Source organism: Notamacropus eugenii, chromosome 6 (genome assembly GCF_028372415.1).
Source record: "Notamacropus eugenii isolate mMacEug1 chromosome 6, mMacEug1.pri_v2, whole genome shotgun sequence".
NCBI lineage: Eukaryota > Metazoa > Chordata > Mammalia > Diprotodontia > Macropodidae > Notamacropus > Notamacropus eugenii.
In genome coordinates this window covers 94,526,444-94,542,705 of record NC_092877.1, presented here as the reverse complement: position 1 = coordinate 94,542,705, position 16,262 = coordinate 94,526,444, and the positions used below count along the sequence as shown (strand labels likewise).

General features: G+C 38.3%; 1 protein-coding gene across 11 annotated transcripts in view; it reads left to right on the top strand.

The window, feature by feature from the left end:
* The window catches only part of RBM47 (RNA binding motif protein 47), a 153,989-nt gene that overhangs the window by 47,490 nt on the left and 90,237 nt on the right, over positions 1-16,262 (top strand). For 10 of the 11 annotated variants that reach the window (XM_072620554.1, XM_072620555.1, XM_072620566.1 and 7 more), the window contains one exon: positions 16,167-16,258. The gene's annotated coding sequence lies outside the window, so the exon portion shown is untranslated. Of the gene's footprint in view, positions 1-11,597; positions 11,619-16,166; positions 16,259-16,262 lie in introns of those variants that run through there. The other variant, XM_072620553.1, reaches the window with a different exon arrangement.

Genomic DNA, 16,262 nt, shown 5'->3' with positions numbered 1-16,262 from the left:
AGATAAAATGCAGATAATTCTGTATTTTATCCTACAGGCAATAGGGAGCCACCAAAGATATTTAGAGAAGGAGTGACCTGTAGTTTAGGAATCTCACTTTGTTTGTTGTGGGGCAAATGGGACAGACTAATCTAATTAGTGAGAGGAAAGATTTGAACTGGGCAAACAGATAAGAGAATTTTGTAATAGTTCTCCTCAGGGGAATATAGGAGGGGAAGGGATGGTTTATTTTTGAAGTAGCTTTTTTTAACTGCTTATTATGGACACTCATTGGGAGGAATGTTGAATTGTTACTTTTTAAATTAGGTTGTATGTTAAAAGTCAAGTAGGAGTGTGGTGGGATTTACTTTTTATTTTGTGCTTCACACAAGAATTATAAAATCAAGGACTAATAAACATTTACTCTACTCTTAAATGAAGAACTTTAGTTAATAGCATCCCCAAATCCAGCTTTCGTGCAGCCCAAGGGTCTTTGTGATCCGATTGGAGGCTGTAGGCTGGTGGAAGGAATACTTTTTAAAAATATATATTTATTTAATTTTTAATATATGGTGTGTAAAACAAGCATTTCTATAACAGTATGAAAATGATTGCACATGCAACCGCAGATCTGTTATGTACAATTTGTTATTCCTTATAGATATGTAGCAATAAAATTATCACGTGGAAAAAAAACCCCCAGGACTTTGCTGAATCGAGAATTGCTTTGCAATAGCATTAGTCATCATTTTAGGTATTGTCAGAACTTGTATTTGTTTTTTTAAATCTCAGCTTTTCATTTGACTATAAGCTTTGTGAGGTGAAGATATGACTATTTTTTTTTCTTTTTACCAGTATCAGAACTTGCATTCCATGGACAGAATTTTAAAAAAATGTCAGTGTTTCATTAGAGCATGAGCTTCTTGAGAAGTAGTACTGTGTTTTTGCCTTCTTTTATATCCCAGATGCTTATAGCAAAGTGCCTGGCCCTTTATCAATGCTGTCAGTTAATAAACATGTGTTAAGTACCTACTATGTATGTATGTATATATATGTTAGACACTGTGCTAAGTAAGCTCTGGAAATACAAAGAGATGCAAAAGACACTCCCTGCCTTCTAGGCAGCTAGGTGGTGCAGTGGATAGAGCACTAGTGCAGGAATCAGGAGGACCTGAGTTCAAATCTCCCCTCACACACTTGACACTCACTACCTGTGTGACGTTGGGGAAGTCACTTAACCCCAGCTGCCTCATCCTGGGTCATCTCCAGTCATCCTGATGAATATCAGGTCACTGGATCCAGATGGCTCTGGAGGAGAAGTGAGGCTGGTGACCTGCACAGCTCTCCCTCACTCAAAACAAAGTCAAGTGCAAGTCATGTCATTATTTCTCTGATGCCATGGTCTTCTTTGGCAACGAAGGACGAACACACAATCTAAAGTACAAATTTGTACAAGGATGTACAAATAATCCTAAATAGGAAATGGTTTCCAGAGGGAAGGCACTAGAATTCAGGGGATCTGAGAAAGGCATGCTGGGATATTAGTTGGGACTTGAAGGAAGCCAGGGAAGCCAAGAGGTGGAAATGAGGGAGAGAATTCTAAGTATGGAAGCCAAGAGATGGAGCCGTAAGGAGTCCAGTGTTGTCTTGATTTTCTTCCTTATCCTCATTTTTTTTTATCATTTTCCATGTCTAATTAAAATTCCAGAAGTTCATTTTTAGTTTGGTTTATCTGACCTTTCTCCATATTGTGATATTTTAGCAAAAATCAGATCTTTGTTTGAAACACTAGTACAGAAACCCATTCTAATGATTCATATTATGTAGACTTGGATGCACTGGAAGTCAAACCACCATAGTGCTCCTACTGTGGCACGAGGCATTAATCCAGTTTCCCAATATCAGTGTGCAGAGGCAATGTGATGACTTTAACAAGCACTCCTTAAAATTGAATGAAGTTCCTTCTACAAATTAGCTAGCATAGCAGCCAGGAGTTCTTGAATGCTAAGTTACCTTGAATTCAAACTCTTAAGGTTTACTCAGTTTCTCTACCTGCCTAATGAGGATAACAGGTGAAGAGTAATGATAAATGATGCTTGATAATAGAACTTCATTATGATGATAGCTGAGAGGTAGAGTTAACAGCCATATTAGAAAATAACCATGTTATTTCATGCTTTTACTTTATATAGTTATGTTTTGAGGGACATAATATAACCACTCGTTTTATTGACAAACCAGTTATTGACAAATATTTTTGTGGCAGTGGGATATAAGTGGATAGAACCTTAGATGTGACTTTAGGAAGACTTGAGTTCAAATCCTGCTTCAGACTCTTCTTAGTGATGAGACTAGGCAAGTAATTCAACCTCTGTTTGCCTCAGTTTACTCATCTGTAAAAAAAAATATGGGGTTAATAATAGCACCTATCTCCCAGTATTCTTGTTAGGGCCAAGTGAAGAAATATTTGCAAACCTCAGTGATCTCATATGTTGTTTGTGATGCTGGCACTGTGCTGGAATTAATTAGAAGTAGTTCCTGCCCTCAGTGTGTTTGTTCTCTAGTTGGTATATCTGAATCTGTGTGACAAAGAAACAGTGAGGTTCTGATGTATGTGATACCTTCAGAGGAATAATTACTTCATTTGACATATTTTTAAATTACATTTTTTTTTTTAATTTTGGAGGGGAGAACGAACTTCAATTTCATCAATATATAAGGAACTTGACCAATGCAGATTAATAACTACAAAAATGTTTCTTAAGCATTGATGTACCATGTGCCAGGGGCAGAAATACAAAAACAAGATAATTCCTTTTTATCAAAGTGTTTTACATTTTAAAATAGGGAAATATAAATGGGGCTGCCAGGTGGCACAGTAGATAGTGCACTGGACCTGGAGTTAGGAAGACTCATCTTCCCAAGTTCAAATCTGACCTTGCCCACTTATTTGCTGTGTGACCCTGAACAAGTCACTTAACCCTGTTTGCCTCAGTTTCCTCATCTGTAAAATGGGGATAATAATAGCACATACCTCAGGGTTGTTTTGAAGATCAAATAAGATAATATTTGTAAAGTGGTTAGTATGGTGCCTGGCACACAGTCAGTGGTTAATGAACGCCTTCTCCCTCTGACCCCCTCACCCAGGCCCCTGACTTAACCTAGTAAATATCTATATTGACTCTGAACCATAGGTAAGGGGCCGTAAAACATAGTTTCTGGACCTCAAGGAGTTTAGTATCTATTTGAAGAGACACAGCATAGGTTGTTGGTTTAGACAATGACATTGTCCTCAGAAATAATTGCTATAGAAATTCAGTATAAAGAGAGATCATTTTGTGATTCTCCACAGTAGTATTGATTAACTATTGTTTTCCTACTGTGAAGGGCAAGACTCTTCAGATAAGCTTTTTGAGATGTAATTTAACAAAATCTTAGACCCTCAGTTGAAAGAGACTCTTACGTTAGAGCCTCTGTTGGTGTGACCTTGGTGAGTTGCTTCACCTCTGGGCCTCAGTTTCCTCATTTGTAATCTGAATCTTAAAGTCCCTTCCAGCTGGAAATCCTGTGATCCATCCTAGGATGCTAGGAAAATTCCCTCTACAAAATTTCAGACAAGTGGTCATCACCTTCAGTGATGTTCCCATTCAAGGCAGGCCATTCTGCTTTGGACCACTTTTCATTTCTAAGGAATGTGAAGTCCCATTTTGTATGTGAAGTCAGAATGCGCCTTTTTAAAATGCTATGGACGCTTCTCGTTCTGCCCTCTGGGTCCCGGCATAAAACAAATGTAGTCCCTCTTTTCTTCCATAAGGCAGTGGTCTAAATACTTGAAAACAACCACCAATCACCTCCCTTTTAGGTTTTATTTTATTAACTTGTGGCTACAGTAAATTGGAAACTTAAACAAAAACTTCATGTAGGGAATCAAAATGAAAACAGAGGCATCATTTTCTCAATGTTCTTTGCTATGGACAGTAGCCAGTTTTCCATCTTTAGTTACATCTCCCTAAAAAACATTCACCCTGCTCTACCAGACCCCGTGGTATAATCATCAGAAGGCATATAGAGAAAGCCTGAGTTGCAGATCCTTAACAAAACTGCCTTGAATGTTTATTAGTATTTCAGTAAGGAACCGAGTCTAAACAAATGTTTGTTTATCTAGCATTTTATATTCTTTCTCCCAGTAAGGAATTGAGTCTGAACAAATGTTTGTTTATCCCGTATTTTAGACTTCTTCTCCCTAAAGGGGCTTGCAGAGTAGGTGGAACTTAGTTGTTGAGTTTGAACTGGAACAAGACTAGGGAGGTCCACTCTTGTCCAGTGCTACTCCATGATCCTTTGGTCAACTCTAGTCTGAGCTAGTAGTCATTGGGGGAGGGCATAGGGCACAAGAGCTAGCTGTTCATTCACATGAGCTACTCCCAAAGCCCTTGAGCTTTGATGCGGTCTGGGCCATTAGGAGCAAAAGCCTGGAAAGACACAAACAAATAAGGTTATGTAAGCATGTTTTTAAACATGCTCATGTGACCTCTTTTGAGTGGTTTGGCCTCTTTGGGCTTCTCAAGAACTGCGAACTAGTAGGGAATAATTCTTTGAATAATCCCTATGAAAAAGGAATCCATTCTAAACAGGGTCAGGTGAATTTGGGAAGACCATGCCCAGTTTTTTTCTGACTTCACATTTAAGGGAAGAGTCTCTGCATTTACTACTGTAATAAAAACTTAGTGAACTTCATTTTACCTCGAATCCCCTTGGCAAAGCTAATCTGAGCAGGGCAAAATGTAAGTAGCTGTTTCTTACCTTGGGCTCCAGCCCCACCTTTTTAGCTGCTCTGTCAATTTTGTTAGGATGGGGTCATTTCTAAGAGGGCTACCTGCCCCAGAACTACCCCTCACCTTCCCCTAACTATTGGGATCCACTCTCCCTAACTTCTCACCTTCTCCTCCCAGTCCAAAATTTATCAGTTCTAAATCTCATCACCCCAGGGTCATGTTTATTCTATGAGGCTAGCTAATCGCATAAATTTATCTGTTCATGGATGCTAATTATTTTGTGAGTTACCACTCCCTGGTAATGTATTTGCATTTTAACTGGGATCTGGAGAAATAGCTTATCCTTAAAAGAGGAAATTCAGTCACTCTTGTAGTCTGAAAAAAGTATTTTTGAACAGGCAGAATTTTTCTTACCTTTAAATTTCCACTCAGTATACAGGTCTCTGACCTGACCTATGCTGTCCTCAGACTGGAGTGACTTTGTAAGAGTTTGATTCATATCTGATGTCCAGATCATCCTGTCTAGAATATATATATATATATGTATACATCCATACACATATGACCTGACTTTTACAGGAGATAGGAGTAAGAACTACTCATTAAGTGGCATATAGTATAGGGCAGAGTGGGGTGGCCCTCTAGATCATCAAGTGCAGCTCTTTGACTGTATCCAAATGACCAAATTGTGGGCCTAGAGAGCTTCAAGTGGCTTGGAGATCGATGGCTCCCCATCCCTGAATAGGGAGACTGAGAAATAGGGACAAAAAAAAAATCAAAGAAATAGAAGGGTTTTTTTTCTGGGTTTCAATTTTCTTTCCTTCAGAATCACATTCTTCCTAATATCCTATTTACCCTGTCCCCCATTAGATTCCAGGCACTTGAAAGTCAGAGGTTGTATATTTTTTCATCTTTGTATTCTTCAGGTTTTTGTTCTTGTTTTTTTGCCATTTTGGACAAGAGAATGTGGGGGGGGAGGAGGGGGAGGGAAGTGCCTAGTAATTTAATCATTGTGGACAACTGTGGTAGCCATGCCCTTTAATGTTATAGATTCACAGATTTAAAGATCATTTAGTCCTTTGTTTTCAAAGTGTGGATCCCAGGAAGTCTCTCTCTCTCCCCTCTCATAAATTTTAATTCCTAATACAGGAAATATTGATAGATATAATCCACATAAACAAAAACTCTTTGGGGTCCTCAGTAATTTTTAAGAGTGTAAAGAGGTACAGAGATGAAAAAGTTTCAGAACTGCTCATCTAGTTAAATCCCTTTACTTCAACAGAAATGAAACTTAATCCTAGAATAGTTAAGTGATTTTGTCCAAGGTACAAGTAATAAATAGCCTGGTAATCTGGTCTTCTGGCTTCCATTCTCTCATCCATCCTTTACATACCTGCCAAAGAGACTTTCTTAATATATATGTTTTGTCATGGCATTCCCCTCTTTAAAAAAGAAAAGTCTTATGGCTGTCTGGTCCTTTTTAGCCAAAATACAAACTCAGCCTTCCATTTAAATTGTAATCTGTGATTTGACTTTAGCGGACAGTAGCATTCTAGCTTTATTAATATTAATTTCTTTCATATTCTGGGTACCAGCCAAACTGTTTTGGGAGCTGTTTATCCCCTAATCTCATTCCAGGCCCTCTTCTGTTCCTCCCTTCTCACCACCACCTCTTATATTCTTGACTTCCTGCTAGGCACTTTCTTCCTTGAGGCCTTTCCTGTCACCCCTAGCTCATGGGCTGGTTCTTCATCTAGGGGCTGTGAATTTGTTTTTAAGATGTTTCCATGACTGCATTTCAGGGCAATTGGTTTGCTTAGTAACCCTACGTATTCTGTTTTACTCATTTAAAAAGGTGATTCTGAAAAGGGATCTATGCATTTCACCAGAATGCCAAAGAGAATGAATGACAACACAGAAAAGTTAGGAACACTTCACTAGCTGCTGGGGTCCCACTCACCACCCCACTGCTGAATTTACTTTGTATGTATTTTGAATTATCATTATGTAAGGGCCTTCATCCTCTCAAATTTATTGAGAGAACTTGTTTTGATTCAATAGGCCTTCTGCAATTACCCGAGCTTCTGTGGGAGCTTAGATATAAGCAAGTTATTTCCCTTTAATAGTATGAAAGCTCCTTCCTTGAGGGTTGGAACTATTGAATTTTGTCTTTGTATCTCCAGAAACTAGCACAATGGCTGGTACTGTGGGTGCAGAATATATAGATAGATAGATGATCTATCTATGAGACCTGAATTCAGATGTGACCTTAATAGCTGTGTGACCCAGGCTTCCTCACTTAATCTCATTTTGTTTTAATGTGCTGGAAAAGAAAATGGCAGTCTACTCCATCGTCTTTGTCAACAAAATTCTATGGACATTATTGGCATTCTGAAAGATCTCGACGTGACAATGACTGAACAACATGGTGGATTCCTGTATTCACTCAGATATGTTTCTTCCACATGTCCTGTGGAAATTCTGTCCTGTCTTCTTTATTCCTTCAAGATTTCATCAAGCATTTAAATCCTTGTTTTTCTTATGAATGTTGAATAGGGCTATAAAAAATAGAATTGGGACTTCCTGTTGTGTGTGTGTGCGTGTGCATGCGTGCGTATGTGCATGTGCCCTTGCTGACCTGTATTTAAATTGGAGGCCATGACTATCATTGCTTTTATATTATGAAGAAAGAGGAAGTCCATTTAGAAGACCAGAAAGTTGGAATGGAGTCTGGTTTGATGGTTTTGAGCTTCTTGCAATTTGTGATGAACATATTTTTCATTTACTCAGCATTCTGCCTGGAGCTTCTGTTTAACAGATGGTAAAAACAAAGAAAACCCAGATAGGAGAAAGCTGCAAATCTCCAGTTAAGTCAGTTGTCTTTGAAAATATTTGTAGGTTGTTTAGGGTTGCTGCTTAAACAACCTGACAATTGGCCACTTTTGCTCGGAGCATACCCAGAAAATCCACGAGAGGGCAGCTTTTCAGTGAGTCTGGGGAAGAATGTCATGTTCTTTAGACTAGGTTGAGAGGTGAGAGGAAGTAAAGACTCCTCAGTGTTTAAATTTTTTTTGCATTAGAAATGTTTATATACCTTGCCAGCTTTGTGCACTTAGGTTAATGTGCACTTAGCATTTGCTAGATTATTTTTAAGAGTTGCAGTTTTTTGGAAATAGGAAATTCACTAATAATTTATCCTTCTATGAGCCTTTTTCTTCCCTATTTGTCCTCCTCACTTCACTGAAATATAAAGCATCACTAGAGACAATGTGGTACAATGAAAACTGTGTTAAATTTTAATTCAGGTACAGTTATTCTGCTTACAACCTGAGTGATGTTGAGCACTTCATAGCAACCCTGGGAGGCAGGTGCTATTATTTTCATTTTACAGTTAAAGACACTGAGGTAAATGGAAGTTCAGTGACTTGGCCAAGGTTATACAGCTAATAAACGTCTGATGCTGACTTTGAATAAAGGTCTTCCTGACTCTAAGGTCCAGCCTCTATCCTGGCTACCACCTGGCTACCTCTTGAAAGTTTTTACTTATTATAATGTGTTGTTGTTAAGTTGTTTCAGTTATGTCTGACTCTTTGTGACCCCATTTGGGGTTTTCTTGGCAAAGATACTGGAGTGTTTTGCCATTTCCTTTTCTAGTTCATTTTACAGATGTGGAAACTGAGGGAAACAGGGTTAAGTGACTTGCCCATGAATTAGTTTTTTTAAAAAAAGATGAGTGTACTTCCTATGAAAAAATACACCAAGATTTGTAGGACACATGTTACCATTAAAAACAAGAATGGTGGACCCAGAGGAGAAATATAAGAAGATTCATCTTTCTCTTCTTTGCCCTTCTTTGCAGAGGTGGAGAACCATCGGTGTGGAGTACCATATATTATAGGACAACTGACTTTTTTTTTTCAGATGTTTAATTATAATTTATTATAAGCTATTCAATTTAACTGGCACTCATTTGATTTTTCTAATTATAATAATATGAGATTTTAAAAATTTAGTTTGGTTTTTTTTTAAGATAAGTATGTCCTTAGAAAGTCTGATCCAGACATGGTTAATGTCTTCTTTCATGTTCAGGTGATACAGAGTGTTTCATAAATGATTGTTATGTTGAGGGAATCTTTTCCTAACTCAGTTCTGGCAGCTGTGCTTTGGTTAGATTACGTTTCTTCTGAGCTCTCCCTTCTGACAACTATTACGGAACTTTATACATATTTCGTGTTCTATGACTGTTATTTGTGTACATGCTTTGTTTATCCCATTATATTGAAAACCATGGACAGTGATCATATCTATTGTAATTCTGTATGTGCTTCAGAATCAGCTTAGTACAATCCTGGAAGAGGGAAATGAAAGAATCTGATGATTCGCCTCTACCCTATCTTCTCGACCCATCTTAGAATACTCTTTTCGGTGTTCTCTGTGTTAAACTAAAACTGTATTCCTCCTCTTTCCCTTATTGTACCTTTGTACTTCTGTGCCTGGCATGGTGGAGTCTCCACCCCAGTTTGTTTAATTACCACCCATTCTTTAAAGGCCAAGTCCAATCTTACCCTCTCTCCAGGAAGTCTACCCTAATTTTCCACTTGACAGTTGGGATTTTCCCTCTTTCAGATGTCATAAAGCACTTTCTACCTCTCTTGTTGGTTTACTATTAAAAAAAATATGGGGGTGGGTTATTTTGTATATGTCATACATATTTGTACATGTTGTATTGATAACACATCCTTCTTCTAAGACAGTAAGTTCTGCCAGGGTGAAGTGTGTCTTACCGAAACTCGTATGTCACTCTTAGTACTTTGAAGGGCCTCAGATGTTTGAGTTCTGCTGGGATCAGATGTATGATCCACCATTTAGCTTTTAAAGCCCTTCCGGGACTCTTTTTCCAATCATCTTTCCATCTTACTCCTCTTTATGAACTCTGAACCAGTGGCTGTGGCCACCCTGCAGTTCCTCCCACCAGGCACACCCAAGTACTAACTGTGCATTTTCCTTGGCTGTCCTTCTCTTCTTCCTCCCTACTTCCTGGTTTCCTTCAAATCTCAACTAAAATCCCATCTGCAAGAATCCTTTCTGGGCCCCTCTTAATTCCCTTCCCTCTGTGTTTATCTCAAATTATCTTCTTTGCACATAATTGGTTGCATGTTATTTTCCCCATTGAACTGTGAGCTCCTTGAGAACAGACACTGTTTTTGCTTTTCTAGGATTCTCACTGCTTAGCAGAGCATCTGACACATAGTAGGTGCTTAATAAATGTTTGATTTATTCTTATTAAACTAGGTAGGCAAGAGTTCTTAACTTGGGGGTCCATGAACTTGGGTTGATTTTTTTTTTTAATGTTTTGATAACTTTTATGACTATGAATGATACTGATTGCAGTGAGGAGGGCTGTTATAGAATTTTAGCTCTTACCAAGAGCCTACTGACATGATATTGTTCTTTTTTACATATCTAAGTGTGGAAATCCAATGTGGGATTCAAAACTGACTCTTGTACTGCGCTCCTCCTCCTCCCTGCGCCTGAGCCGGTTTGTTTCTTGACAGATTCAATATACTAGCCTAACTGATCAAGCATGAAACATAACTATGGGATAATTTCATTTCCTCATTAAATATTTTCTCATGTTGAGTTTTCTCAGTATAAATAAGGAAGAGTTTTTTCTGGGGGCCAAACAGCGAATCTTTTTATTCTTAAATAAGCAGTTAGTTTACTCTTGTCTTCCAGTGCATCTCAACTTTTTCTGTGCCTCAATTTCCTTACTTGAAAATAACAGTAAACTCCTTTATATAGCATATTTTGTCCACAGCTTTGTGAAGTAACTAGGGCAAATAAAATTTAAAACTTGCCTTAACCTTTAGTGTTAACTTTATCCCCAAAAAACCTGTTGCTCAATCTGCTGCTGACCAATATGGAGAGTGCTAGCTTTGGAATAGGAGGTTGGAATCCCTACTTTGCCACTTATAACCTATTTAACCCCAGTTCTATAAGATAGGATGGGGGATAGGGGTGGAAAAGAAGAAGGTTGACCTCGATGATTTCTAAGGTTCCTTCTAGCTTTAGATTTTCTTTCTTAAGTAATATGATTGACTGGTTTGAACCCCTCTCTGATCACCTCTTCATACATGTGCTAAAATATAGTATAATTCAGGAAGAAAGGAAAAGAGAGGCAAAGCAATCTGAATAACTTGTAACTAGATTATCCACTAAGGCAGAACTTGAGTAGGTTGTATATATAAATCTTGGCTTGGGAAAAACCTAGAGAATAAAAAATAGTGCCATAAAATACTTTGAAAGCACAAGGCAATATTAAAATATGAGACAAATAGTACATTAAAATGGCCTATGAATGAAAGTTTTAAAAACCTAACATTGAACTGCCAAAGGGAATAAGACCTGTAGGGTTTTTTTTGCTCAGGGAACTCAAAGTCCCCTGGTTGGTATCTTCCTGGGTACGTGTCTACCACATAGTATTAAATGATTGCTGTGGTCCTGTGATACTGCCTCAGGAAAGGTAAATAAATCATGACAGTGAAGGGAAAACTGAAAACATTTCAAGCACTTTGCTAACGAAGATAGAAAAAGCTGAAGACATTTAAAAAAAAACCCACCTGTCTGAACACCTGATCTCTACTTTGGTGACTGATCTTGGGGTGATAAATTTGTGTTGCTTAAAATAACTGGCAGTTCCATGAAATGCCCAGAAAGATTTAGGTGTTTTTCAATTGGGAAATATATGCTCCTTCATTTTATTGTCTTTCAAAATTAAATCTCCAAATCGTATGTCTTCGACAGGTGACTGGTGGACATTACAGAGTGAACTTTCATTGTGACACAGCACCTCTTCCATTTGCTGTAAGCAAACAGCCAAGACCTTTACTGCCCTTGAAATTTGTACTCGTGACAGGGTAGAGGAAGAGGAGGAGGGAGTAAAACGCCAAGTTTCTATGGGTCACAGTTCCTTCAAGCACCGTATGTTAATCAAAAACTCAACCTTGGTTAATTATGCAAGTATATTGGGAAGAACTTTGGAACAGATGATTGCCGAGAATGGCTGCAGAAATTGGCAGCGTTTCCCTCTGCATGTAATAATACCTCTGTTTCCCACCTGGATGTAGGCTCTTGGTTGTCCTGGGCTGCTAGGGGATTATTGGGGAGGAAAGTCAAGAGTTTTTCTTTTCCAAGCCTCCTTTTCTTCTATCATGCCATTTATCTATGGCACCATTAACCACTGTTAACTTATCACTACTATTTATTCAGACTTGGGTAGTTTACAATTTACCAGGCTTGCTGCAAAGTAATTTTAAAGGTTGTCAAGTTCTATATAATCTTATTGATTGATCTGAAAATAAAACTGAATATCTGCTAAGGATTTTCTCAGCAGATCGCATCCCATATGTTTGAATGGGAAGAAAAGTTGCTCTTAAATATGTTTAAAGCTCAGCAAACATTTTAGATAACCAACTCAGTTTCCTAAGATACCTTTGAAGGCTGTTTTTGAGAACTGCCTTGATGGTCATAGTGAAAAAAATGTAAAATAGTCCTTTGGTGAAGGAAAATCCAAAATGAATATGTATATAATGCTCTTTCTTTTCCTTGAGTTTATTTAAAGAATGTTTCTTAGCTTGTGTGAAAATGAGTGGCTTTACAGAGTTAGCAAACGGAAGTGACCTGTATTCTCTGTGCCCATCCACGCAGGCCAGTGGAAAATGTTTCATTTCCCATACTGAGGTTACATCTTCTTCCTTGGAACTCGTCCAAAAATGTGTAGCGATAATAATGAAACATTATAATTTTACATCCTCATGCTTCCCTTCCCTTTCTACCCCCACCCCTACCCCACAGTACACTTAGTGGTCATTCAGTACTTACCCTTCCTTACCCTGTCTCTGGGTCATTGTTACTATCTTTTCCATTTCACAGTTCAGGTAACAGAGGTATGAGCTAGACAGCACATCAATGAATTCTTTGCTCCCAGGGCACTTAGTTCACTAGATCAAACCCAGATTCATCTTCAGAGAAGGATCAAATAAAATGATTTCAGGGGTTGTGAGAAGTTGTCACTGTATGGCACTTGCACTCCAAGCAGCTCTGTTAGAGCAGTCACAGAGACACATGGTATTCTGTTTTTCTAGGAGATTTACATTGCTTGTAATTCTGAGGCTTTGTTTTTAATTTAGCAGGTCATAGTATCCTATACATCTTTGATTAAGGTCAAATACCCCAGGAACAAGTCCATAAAAGAGGAGCTAATAGAAGCTTTAAGTGTGTGTGTGTGTGTGTGTGTGTGTGTGTGTGTGTGTATATGTGTGCACGTGTGCACATGTGCATTTGAGTAAAATATATGGAGAGGATTATGGATTGGACCTATGATTTTTTTATATAGAGAACTCTCCAGTGAACACACTCCCTTCTCTGCACCTTAACGGTTTTAGAGAATTTCCAAGGGAGAGAATTTGAGTGATTTTCCCAAGAGGCACCCAACCTATACAGGGCAGAAGTGTTGACCCCAAGGACAACATTCTATCCTTTGTGCCAGTGATGGCAAACTCAAATGAAATAGGGACGCTACTTCATACATAAGGGTCCCTGCAGGCCACATACTTATAAACTTCATTTTTAAAAGTCCTATTACTATGTTTTATTGTAGTTTGATTTATTTTGTTAAAATTATATTGTAATCTGGTTGGCTGCCCTTAGTGTTGTGCATGTTTGATACTGCTGCACTGCACCATGCTAAATTGGGATTTCATTTGAGATTTCAGTGCCTATGAACTCTTTTCTCATTTGAACCCTACAGCAATCCTACATTGATATTCTTATTCCATTTTATTTTTTATTTAGTATTTTGTTTTCCCTAGTTACGTGTAGAAACAATTTTAACATTCATTTTTAAAACTTAAATTTATTCCATTTTTTTATATGAGGAAACATATATCTCAGATTTGAATGCAGACCTTTTTTTCTGGCACAATACTGAGTTTTACTTTTTAAAATTTAATTTAATTTTTAATTCATGGGATAAAATGAGCATTTTCATTAAAGTGCTGATCCCACTACACTACATGTTTGGCCTAATTCTTGTTGAATTGTAAAATGGTTTTGCTTACATCGCCCGTATAATCTCTGAGGCTCCCTAGCCAAAATCCCACTCTCATCAGTGAGTCTTAAGGTCCCTGAACCAGGCTAAGTTTTTAACTTCAGTGTTCTAGAACCTCTGAGGAGTCAAGGTGAAGTCTTTAATGTCATTGGTGCCTCCTGTTATGTTCTCAATCTTATCACTTGAATCAGTTTATTCAGATAGTTTAAGTAGCTTTTAGAAAAAGGGTATTTGATAAGGTGGTATAGTTGGTACAGAAACAAAAAAAAAGTTTATGATACCCTCCCACAAGTACATACAAATGCCAAGAGAAAATGGGCTCAAACTTAATGGAGCACATATGGCTACCAGAGAAGTTCCCCTTAGGCATGTAGAGTCTCTTGGGGCTCTTTGTGACGTCATGAATCTACGTCCAATCTGTCCTTGGCTCCCAATGCTGACACTGCTGTCAGTTAACCCAGGGATGCTGATAAGAAGTCCAGTAATTTCTGGAACCATAGAAACTCACAAGGTTCGCCTGTTGCCAAAGGGGAAGGGGACAGACCTACCTTGACCTACGTCAAGGCCCATGTTTCTCCTCCATCTGAGTTTGACCTCCTTCCTACCTAAGGGTTTTACTGGAGTGTCAAGCTTGCTCAAACCTCTTGAACAACTCCATTCACAGCTTTTTTTTTTTTTAATGTTAAGTGACTTGCTCAGGGTCACACAGCTGGTAAGTGTGATACCAGATTTGAGCCCAGGTCCTCCTAACCCCAGGGTGGATGTTCTGTCCACATTCATAACTTTCCTTAAAACTGTGTGGTCAACTGTCCTATCAGAATCCTGTTTGCTCCAGGAAAGTCCAATTTCCACTTAGTCTGAAGTATGTGACTGAGATTGGGCATTTTATTCCTTACTTTAAATGGATGGGATCAATCAATCCCATACTTACACTTAAATGCCACTGTACAGTTGTTCTTCTATAATATCTAGTAGCCACAAAATAATCAAAATTTATCTGAAATTTATTTCTCTGGCTGTTTGCAAATGAGTACAGTTTTAAGGATCTTGTGAGTTCTATTTTTGCTTGGTATAGAGACTAGACAAAATGAAATCAATATGCTTTTCCTCTTGGAATTTGTCATTCTAGTCTACAAGAGCTGTGTACAAATTTAAGATAGAAGACTTGAAGTCTTTAATATTCAGAGAAAACATTTTAAGTGATTCTTGTCTTGGGTCCTTCTAAATGTTTAGAAGTGGGATTCAAGCTCTGTGAGCTAAAACCAGTGGAGAGCAATGGAGAATTTAAGGGAAGAACTGAGGTGGTGTGCATGGGATCTGGAAAATGTCTAATCTGAGGCAAGAGTTGTACAAACTAGGCAGTTCCATATAAAACCAGTGAATGTCATTATTACACAAAACCAAGCAAAACTCTGAGATCTAAATCCAAGTCTTCCTACTATACAATATTGTCTAGTGGTAATGAAGTTTTTCATTCATCTTTTTATCTACTGTATATATTTTGTACCCAAAATGAGCTTTTTGTGATATACTTATTCTCCAGTTACCATATAGTCTTAGTCACGTCAATTACTTTTGAACATAGCTATAGATGTAATATCACAGAAAGAGCAAGCATCTCAAATACTTGTGTGGACTTATTGTGGCCTCCTTGATTTGGGAATTAACCTTGTGTGATGCAGATTGCAATGCATTCATGCCTGTCTGTCTTTTAAGACTCACATGCATATCCTTCCAAAATTTCACCAGGGCAGCCCCACTCAGTGATGGAGTCCTTCCATTATTTCCCATGACAATCTTAAGGGTTTGTATGGAGCTCTCTCCCTGTCCACCTGTCATGTCTCAGCCCATGTTCTCTTTGTTACACAACTCTTTAATGATACACTGTATTCTCATTTTTTTCTAGGGTGTTTTTCTTTGGTTATGTGTTATGGCCTGCTCATTCCCAGCATGCCTTGCCCCTTTCCATTGCCCTTTTTGTGGTGTTGACCTTTTGTTCTTTGTAAGCTGCCATACCTCAAAAGTGTTTATATTGAAAAAAAGACAAAAAAAAAACCGGACCCTTGCAGTTATTTTGGCAGTATTTCCTGAAAGCAGTCCAGCCTGCTCACCTCCTCCATTTTCAAGTCCAGATGCACCTCACTGTTCAGTCTGCATTGATAGGAGTACCGCGGGAAAAGCTATGGTGGTTTGCTCAGATACAGATTGAAATTTGGGCAGTCAACATTCTTTGAGGGATTGAAGATCTTTGCCATGACACTCTGCAAATATGATGCAATCAACGTAATGTTATCCCCCAACAGGAGCATCTGGAGGACCCCACTATTCACAGAGACTCACTGTTTGACCCTCACTCTGCACTGGATCTCCTCCATCTCAGAAGCAGATACTTTTGGTGA